Here is a 9,911-nt window from a genome sequence, read left to right as displayed (position 1 = left end):
GAGGAAGAGGAGTGGCTGGTGTTGCTCCGGGGGATGGGCGAGCTGCAGACAGTAGGCGATGGGCCCGGCGGGGATCCTGCTCCCTTGCTCCAGAGAGGCTGCGACTTGTTTCTTCCCAGCTGCTCCCTCCCGTGTTGGACTGCAGCGGCCGCGTCGTTCTCCACCCCGTCGTCCCGCTCGGCAGTGATGGCGCAGGAGCGGACTCGGAAGTGAAGCGGTGGCGGCACCTCTGGCGGCGGAAGTTCCCGCCGGGAGGACGCGGAGGAGCCGCGCTGCATGGTGAGGCACGGAATCGCTAGCTGCCGTCCGTTCGCTTTTCTCCCTGCTGGAGCCAAGCGGTGGTGCTGGTGGGGGCCTCAGCAGAAACAGCGTCGGGGCTGCAGGCGCTGCCCGTGCCGCTTTCCCTGGCGCCGGTCCCTCAGCCAGTGCGGACGGGACACGAGTGGTTGCGTTTCCCTCGCAGGAGGGCGTCACTCTGTCGCTGTTAACCGCCTCCTGCTGCCCGTGATGCGTTTGTGGTGAAGCCCGAGGAGGGGGGTCAGCTGTCGTTGCCTGGTTGCTTCTGCACCTGGTGCTGGTGGTTGTAGTAGTGACCGCCTGGCCTGCTGCCAAGCGCCTTAAGTCATCTCGTTACAGGAAGATGTGGTAAGAGCAGGAAAAGACCAGTGCTGGTGGGGCTAACTGCTTTTCGGAGTGCTTGGAGGAGGCTGTAGTCTTGTCCAGTCCTTCCATAGGGGTAAGGATGCTGTCTGAAGGCACAGTGTTACAAGGCAGGATACTGCAAGGCACCTGTGAAATGGCCTCTTAAGAGGATTTGGAGTTGGAGGCTATTTTTGATACTACTAAATAATTAAATATATTTTTAACGTCAGTGCCACATTTTTAATCATATGAAATTTGCTTCGTGGTTGACAGTGATGCCGATCCATTCTTTCTCCACAAAGTAATGAGTACCTGTTTGACAGTGCTCACTCTTAGCTACAAGACATACCTTCGGTTTATTTAAATCAACTTGTCAGTCTAGTTCAGAGATCCTTTGCGGTAATCTGACAGCCATGGATTGTTAGTTTAGGTGTAGTTTCCATGTAAGTTCTGGCTTGAAGTTATGTTTTTGTTTTGTATTTTGTCAGTCTGATGCTTTGAAAAGCAGCAAGCAAAAGCGCACATCTTGAAGGAGTTCAGTCAGCAGTGGTGTATGGTATCAGTAAGCTCTAAAGGTTTAGAAAGGCATAATGTACACAAAGCATGTTTAGGGTTGACTGCAGGAGATGCCTAATGTGGGGGAAGGGTAGCCCCAGACTTTTGGTGTTTGGATTTGGGTTATAAATATAAAAATGCTCAGTGTCATACATGAAGTGTGTAAAGGTTTGAGGCATTTAGCTGAGGAAACTTTGGTTCTGTGCTATAGTTATGCTTTATGCAGTAGATAAACTGATGAGAAAGTTAATGTTTAGAACATACTACATCTACCCCAAATGTTAACAAAGCTTCAAGAATTCACTTTGATTGTGCACTTTTAATCTCCCTGGGGAATGTATTGGCCAAACCATGACTTTAAGTTTTAAGGCACAACTTGTATCTCTGTAGTAAGTATAGTACCATTCAATAAATAACAGTTTGTGACAAAACTCATCAGTCTTGTTTCTGATTTCTAGCAGAACAGTCCTGTCCACCTGGATGTATCTGTTGCAGCTGGCATGCTTAGGAGGTTTGTGGCACATCATTCATTTACTAATTGTGAGCATAAAGGACTCTTCTATATAGTTAGTCAGCAGATGCGACTTGTTCTTTTATGGTTTTTAAAGCACCTAAGAATGCCTAGCTAGGTAGCTCAACAAAGAGCATAAACATTCTCACACAACTTGGGGATGATGTCTAACATAATGGAATGAAAACGCTGCTTTTGGCAAGCAGGGGAAGGGTCTAATTTTGTTTTAAAGTAACTTCTCATGAGAATATGAATTTCAGGAGTAAGTTATGCCACAGTATTGAGATTTTGCATCCTGAATGTATGTCAGCATTAACTAGCCCTGACACTGCCTTGGCTATACTAGATCCCTGCAGCTGTGCCCCATCCCTCTGTGATCCCTTATAGGGAAAACGGTTGGAACAAGTGGAAGAAATGAGCAGCAGGCTTTTCTCTTGTGAGCCACTCTGTTAACTTCGTGAAGTTAACACTTTGTAAGCTCTAGAATGATACAATTATAGTCCCTTTTCTATCTGATGTCTCTAAACAGACATGCTGTATGAGGTAGAAGAATTTTTAACATCACTGTTCAAAGCAGCAGCACTTGTATTATGCTTAAGTACCATTATGTGTTATGTACTGAATGTCGTCTAGATGCAGTACATGAGATTCACCTGGGGATATGCATCTTGGTCTTAGCTTTTGCAAATTAGCACAATGCTTCTTAATTTAAAAAGAGTTAACACAAAAGCTTCAAGGCACCCTTAAGCATGGCACTGGTCTTTCATCTCATGTAATTTCAGAGCCTAGGTGATGGCTGTAAAGAAATCAGGAAAAAAAAATATACCTTACAATCTCTTTGGTGTATTAGTTGCAGGATACACAGAATTTTTGCCCAAAGTCTTCCATATATGTGGCACTTGCTATGAAAAGTATAGCACTGTCTGTATCTTAACAGTGTTCTTCATAAGAATAGCAGCCAAATAAAATTGTTCAGTGTCATGTGGCCTCCTTAAGAGACAAAATAATGAGAAGAGAGATTTCTAGGCTGAGTACAATATTTTAATTCTGCTCAGTAGTTATATATTACTCTTGAAATACTGCATTTACACCTATATTCACAGCCAAAATATTCTAGAAATATTAAAAACACTGATTCTTCTTCTAACACTTTGTATGTAAAAAAAAAATACTATGCCTCTGACAGACTGCAAATGTTTGGGAGACTTTTTGCTTCTTTTATTTTCATCTCAAATGTTTGGTTGTGTTTTTTTTTCTTTTAAATGTTCTTCCCCTTGGTATTTCTCTTCTGTAAGTAAACAGGCAACATTTTTCCAGTGGTGGTTGAGCAAACATCTGCCTTGTGATGCAGAACCTCGGTCTGTGTGGAACTGCTACATTTCTGTACAAATCAAGGTCAGATGTATGCTTCCTACAAAGCTTTATTATCCAAGTGGTTGAAAACTGCTCTGGCGAGAGTATAGTAAGAAGTTGTGAAGTATTTAGTGAGCATGTATAAAGCAAAAAAAAGTCCCTATAGATGTGAACGCAAGTTTGGTCAGTAATAGCTGGCTTGTAAAAAGGAAAGGTCAAACCTTCTTTCCTAGCCCTGGAGAAAATTGTGGTTTTACTGTTAATTATCAGCAATAAGTTCCTTTATTATATTGTGTGAGAGAGAACAAAGAAAAAAAGGAAACGCTAAAAGTACCTGCTAATGCTAAATGCTTACATACAATTTTCCCAGCTCTGGCACATTCCTGTCCCCATGTTCAGAAAAATGGATATTTAGTTACTCAGACATAACTGTGCATGCTGTCGTTCATATCTGAGACAAAGACATGAAGTTTAGTAATCCTTAGGAAGACTGAATTAGTACATTATGTCCAGTGAAGTTCAGTAATAGTTTCTTAAATTTGGTATGGGCATGTTTTGCAGCAGTATCTCTTCTAGCTACGAATAACCATGAAAATATTTGACAGGGTTTGCTGCCATAATTTTTTGGGGGGGTTGGAAATCTCAGAATTGGTTTTCCTGTCAGCTCTGCAGCTAACAATAGTATTCACTTTGTAGTTGTTTTTTCCACTAACGCTGTTTTCTGCTCAGCTTGTCAGAGTAACTCATTAGTGGCTTCAGAGATGTCCAGGGAGAAGCAGTCCCATTTTTACTGAATAAACTCATGTCCAGACTTTGTTGTGCTTTGTGGCTGCAGACTGTAACTACAATCCCACACATTATAAAATGTATGTAGGAATCAGTGATGCATTAACTGGTGTGTGTTATTGGGAGCCCAGCACCAGGAGAAAAGCTTAGGGTTCTCAACTGATGTAACTGGTGCTTCCATCCTAGCCTGTTAGCAGGTGTGTGTGTGCCTTCGCATGTGTCCTGCAACCTCTTAATTCTAAACATAAAGTGCTCCCCTTTTTTAACACTGATTTGGTGGTTCTATGTAAGTTTAAAACATTTAAACATGCATCTGAATCTCCAAATAGCCTGTATTCTTCCGAACAGAGACAAATCTTGTTTATAAATACTATTCCTTGAGTAACCTCCCACCTAAATCAAACATACAAAGTAAAACTTGATGCAAACCCATGTGTTTTTTCTGCTATCTAGTGTGGAGCAACAGTGTGGTCACTTTCTCAGCCTCTTGTAATATCAAACTGGGAGTAAATCTATACTGAAGAGGTGTCTAATGCTCTCCATATCTAAGATGTACTACAACCGCAGCTGATGTTGGGGAGCTGAAATAGGCTGTTGTTACACTTTGGTAAAGAGAACTAACTCTGGTTGGATTAATTTCAGTACCTGTAAGTAGATTCAGGGTCATGGCCTAGCTGAAGTAAGAAACTTCCTTGCTTATGCCACCAGTTGCTAGTTTGTATCTTGGAAGAGTTCCCCCACTCCTGATAAGACTGCCAAAGTAGCCATGTTAAGTATAAAAAGGAAATAACGCCAATGTGTGTGCCACTAATAGTACACCGCAGCAGTCACTATTGTAGGTCATGGTTGCTCAGCAAAAGAAAACTTGTGAAGGCGGTGGTTATGCAGCCTTTCTTGTGCTTTTGCTTGTCCAAATTACTTTAATCACTTAGGGTTAGCTTACTTTTCAGCTTCAGCTAACAAGACTGCAGTTGGTCAGGACTGATTCTTTTTTTAAAGTATTCAAAAGATAGATGCCCTCTATCTTTTGAATGATGTGCTTCTGGCTGTAAGTAGCTGCTGTTAATGTGAATCTACAGTTTGGCCAGGGATTAAATTTTTAGCTGCCTTTTTCAAAAGATACTTTGTATTTGTGTATATTGTTTGGAGGATATTATTATAGGTAGCTAATTTACAGGTGGCCAGGGAGTTAGCTGACCAATTGACACTGTGTAAATGCATGTTCAATCTGTGATTAATTACGAGACTGTATTGTTTGCAGGAGGTTTGAATCTTCAGGGATATGCTTTCCACTGCAGTGCTCCTCTGTCATCTGTCACCCCATTAGTTACACCAGTATAGTTGTAAACAGAACCATTGAAATGAGCTGTGTTGTGTGACACCCAGAATGCTGAAAGAACAAAATACATTTTTTTTAGATCTATAATTATTCTGGATCAATAAAAGATATTAGAACAGGAGCAGTCTTGCCCTTGCAAGCAGCACAGCAGGGAACTAACTACTGTAAATGAAGAAACAATCATTTGGCTGGGGGAAGCAACTGGCTGCTTGTTAAACTGACAGGAAGAATGTTAAGCTACATTTTGATTCTGCCCTTCTAAAATAGTATTTCAGATTTGTTTCTATTCCTGATATATGAAGAAAAATGTTTGGGAAAAGCAGCCTCTCTAGTGGTGTGCTCTGTGGAAATGCCTAGAATTAGAGCTGAAATTGAGGTTTATGTAAGCATTCTGTTAAAGTCATCTAGCACTTCCTTTGCTGCTCTTGACACCTGTTAATATAGTCTACTGAAACAGGTCTCTGTTGTTCCCCAAAATAATGAAATCAGCAGATTTCCTGCTTTTCTAAAAGCCCTGCAAATTAGAAATTTCATTTCCAAAAAACTTAGGTATCACTTGCATTGTGTTTGTTTTTTGTGTGTTTGTATTGGAATGTATCAGCATCTGGGTGAATTTACTGTAATTGAACCCACTGTTAATTTGCTGAAATGGGAATCTTAACCAGTGTATTTTGGATATGCAGACAATACATATACTAGATAGATATCTAACTTTGTGCAGCAGTAAGGCATCCCTTGTTCTTTCAAAGCTCTTAACTTTGCTTCTGATACCACATCACTTAAAATGGTATTTTCAGTGGGTAGTTTTTATAGTCTTTAGGGGACACTTCAGGGGATTGCTTTTTTCCTGAATATGATTATACACACGTGTTTAAACTGTGATGCTGCTGCCTGCTTTATTCTATTGTCCATCTTTGGTCAGCACAGCAACTCACAAGAACTGTTTTTAAACCACCATTGCAGAGTCCTTTAATAGCAACATACTGAAGATGAAAGGGCATGGCATGGTGGCTGGTCAGTATATATGGAAATAGGAGCCTTGGTTGGAGCTTGGTTGTAGATCCCATGTTCTGAAATACTAGAATGTATCTACTGGACAACCAGTCCAGCTACATACACTCTTACCTCTTCAACCTCCTGTTTTCTGTAAATCTGTATAATTAGACATAATAGGTAGCAAGACCTATGATGGAAAGTTAACAAGCAGTTGGTGTCTCAGAATAGCTCTCAATTCTTAAGTAAAAGTAACTTCCTTGTGGCGTGTAACTTGAAAGGGTGGAGAAAAAGCTAGTCCTTTTCTTACAGGCATGAGCAACTAAAGGAAGAAAATGAGGGGGAGAGAATAGTCTCTGTATTGTATTTTTGGTGCTGTTACAGTCTCAAAATTGTCATGACAACCAATATTATTTTCCTTTTTAGAATCTTGAAACTGCACTTTAAGGTCATGATTATTTTCCAGCTGATAAATGCTTAAGATGCATTGCTGAATTCACTGTTTTGTGCTCCCTTCTATGTATGGCTTTATCTGAAGGGAGCGACTTGCAAAACAGCATAATGTAGTTATTCTGAGTCTCCTTCTTTAACAGTGACTCACTCTGTCTGTCCAGATAGCATCCCAAGCAACACTGCACCCATATGGACAGTCATACTTTCAGCATGTGGGACATTTAACCTCAGGCCATCAAGCTATTTTTGGTGATGAGAAGGAAGTAACAAATGACCTGATGCTTGGCATACTTCAGATTTGCCAGAGACAAATTCTGTTTGAAGTGTTTCCCTTCTGAGAGTCAGCACCAAATAGAGATTAGTAGTATTTCTTTTGGAGATACGCTTACCTGACACAGGAAGTTTTATGTATGGGTTACTTCTGTGAGCTTCTAATGCTTTAATCTCACTATAACTTCATCAGAGGTACTAGTCACTTGTAATGCAGATATTATCCAAACCAGTAATTTTTATGGCATGTAAAAGTAGTAAACCCAGGGAAAATTGATTATCCTGGCACAAATTAACCTAAACTCGAGTTTTGAACTATGCAAGTCCAGTTCTATATTCTAAAATCTGTCCTGGTGCAACCACAGAGATACATGTAAGTAATTAGATACCAGATACCAGAACTTTCTTTTTTTTTCAATCTACCACCTGCAGTTCACCAGTCACCTTCTTAGTTCTCTTGAACAAGGCTTCTGTATGTGGACTTGCTGTCTAAATAATTGTAACACGAACGTGGCATATCCTGTAACATTAAATATCAGAGTAGTGATTCACCAGGTGCTGAGTAACAGTCAGTGGATGTAGGAAACTTAGGTGGAGATGAAGCATCTTAGTACAGCCTACTCTTGTGTCATTGTTGGATCTGTATTTCTAAAATAATTCTTGGGGGGGGGGGGGGTGATTTTAAGCTAAGAGATGAGTGTGTCTCTACAGTCTTAATTTCTGGTGTTCTGTTAAAGCATGTGCTTTTGGTTTTAAGCAGTAGAATATACCGTTTAAGCTCAGAGTTTTAAGTGTTTCAGCATAGCAAGAATTACAGTTATGAATTCCAAGTGGGTGTTTTACTTTCTGCTCTATTATGGATTTCCATAAATGGCCAGAGTCAGGACTAAGATTACTTGTGAAGGAAGCCTCAAGCAAGAAGTGGTGTTTGGTATTGGCTAATTATGCAATTTTTTTGTATCTTTAGAACTGAAAATTCCCAGTGCTTTTACCCTGCCCATTTGTTAGCCTTGCAGTGCATTTTCATGTATCAGTGTTACACGTAAGTTACAATTCACTGTTTTCAAGCCAATTATAAAAGCTAATTTTAATTTCAGGGCAGGGGATCAAAGTCTCACTTCTGTAGGAAAGCATGCTGCCTCTGCTGTAGAAGGCTCGTTCTGGAAGCCTTCAGAGGTCACTGTCACAGACTGCTGCTGTTAGGTCTGTCACAATGTGCTTGCATGTGTTGCAAGAAGCTCTGAATTGAGATGGCCAACTGAGCTGCCCTCGTCCCTTGGCATAAGACTCAGTGCTCTCAGAGTCAGCTTACTCGAAAGTAGTAGGGCACGTGTGATATCCCAACAGATGATACCCACAAGGAACAGCTCTTTTAAGGCTTCAATTCTATGGGCTCAGTCCATACATACTTTCTGCAGACACAGCCCTGAATTGAAGCTACAGGAGACTGACTGCAGGAAGCTTTCAAATCTTTGTCTTACTACCTGATCAGTTGTTCTCTGGGCTTAAATCAAACTCTTAACCCAGGTATCACTTAAGCCTGAAGCATAAGGGAACATCTACAATACAGCTCAATTCTGCAAGACATCTAGTCCTCTGATCCATCTTGAGCCCTTCTGGAGCTTAGCTTTCACAAAGTGATTTGCCTCAGACAGCTGCATGGTCTTCAACATTTAATCAAAGTTTAATGATGCTGTGCTGTCCCACTGCATTTTTAAATCTTTGTGGTCAGTGCTGCCATGGGTAGTCACTTCCTTCCTTATGGAAGATTCTTCCCCTGCTCAAATTCTATCATTTGACACAGCAACAAGTAAGTATTCATTTTTCAGTAGGAAAACTCATTAAAGTTGGTATTTAGCCTATCAAGTATGGACTAAATTGGTGAAATATTATGGCTACTGCACAACTGTAATTAAGCATTCTTAAGTAACTTCAAATGAGTAAGTTACTTGTTAATACAATGCAATGTCGCAGTCTCATTGGTTATCCCAGCTGGAGCTGCAACTAGGTTGAAGCTGCAAAAATAATAGACAGTTTGCCTTAGTTTTTCTGATTAAATAAGAGTCCTGACTAGATACCTATTCTAATGGTCCCTGGCCCTGACTGTCAAAGGTAGCAATACTTTGGATCAAACAGAAGCCCGCTAGCTTTCTGTTTCTAAAGTTAAATTTCAATACTAAAATAACTTATCCAACATTTTCCTCCTCTGAATAGATTCAGATATACTTTTGTCTTCTAATGCTCACTTTTTTCCTCGTTCCCCATTTGCAGTCAATGGAAACAATGGTTTTCCTTACCATAAAGGTCAATTCTCATAACCAGGTTGAACCTGTATTCTGATTAAGTGATTCTAATTTGGAAAAGAACATGACAGTAATAATCATCTTGGTAATGTTTAACTAAACGTTGTCATGACGGGCAAGACTGCTTTGCAGAACTTTATACATAAATACTCTTGAATTGCTTCTCATTGGACTTCTTTTTGCTTGTGAAAAGGTAAAGAGCATGACTCTTTAAAGGAGCTTTTTCAGTTAGCCATGTTCTAGAATAAGCAGCTATTTGTAAATTCTGAATAAGGAAGTAGGTGGCTCTGTTGCTACTTATCTCTTTGCATATTGTGGAACATTTTCCTTCTACTTTATCTTGTAAACAATACACAACTGATCTTGTTCTTACTGAAGTGACTTGTGTAAGTGTTGTTATACTTCCTGTTCCTAATTTTGAATGGCTGTTACTGAAAGGAGTGGATGGATGTGTGTAGCCACACATGAGGATGGCTTTTAATTTCCATTTTGCACTTCATTCTGTACCTGAAATGTTGCTGACAAAGTCAAAGTTAAGAGAATTGAGTAGATTCTCTGCTGTCGTACACAGTGAGTGGAAGATCAGCCCTGGGCTGATGCTTTAGAGTGCTGATTACAGTTTCCTGACTGGCACTTGCTAGAGAATCAAACAGCTGAATCAGCAGTAAGCTTCAGTAGTAAATTCAGTTTGGAGAAATGCAACACA

The 9,911-nt window shown here is 40.3% G+C and overlaps 1 long non-coding RNA gene across 1 annotated transcript; it reads left to right on the top strand.

Moving 5' to 3' along the window:
* The first annotated feature begins 852 nt into the window (after nucleotides 1–852).
* On the top strand, nucleotides 853–3,777 carry LOC133206959 (uncharacterized). The gene is made up of 2 exons (XR_009723907.1): nucleotides 853–1,708; nucleotides 3,004–3,777. It is a non-coding gene; the product is annotated as an uncharacterized LOC133206959 (long non-coding RNA).
* Nucleotides 3,778–9,911: the final 6,134 nt, after the last annotated feature.

This window comes from Neopsephotus bourkii, unplaced genomic scaffold (genome assembly GCF_033783945.1).
Source record: "Neopsephotus bourkii isolate Nb327-2 ecotype Australia unplaced genomic scaffold, CSIRO-AGI_Nbou_v1 NB_1825, whole genome shotgun sequence".
Lineage (NCBI taxonomy): Eukaryota > Metazoa > Chordata > Aves > Psittaciformes > Psittacidae > Neopsephotus > Neopsephotus bourkii.
The sequence above is the reverse complement of the archived record's forward strand: the minus strand, read 5'-3'. Positions and strand labels throughout refer to the sequence as shown.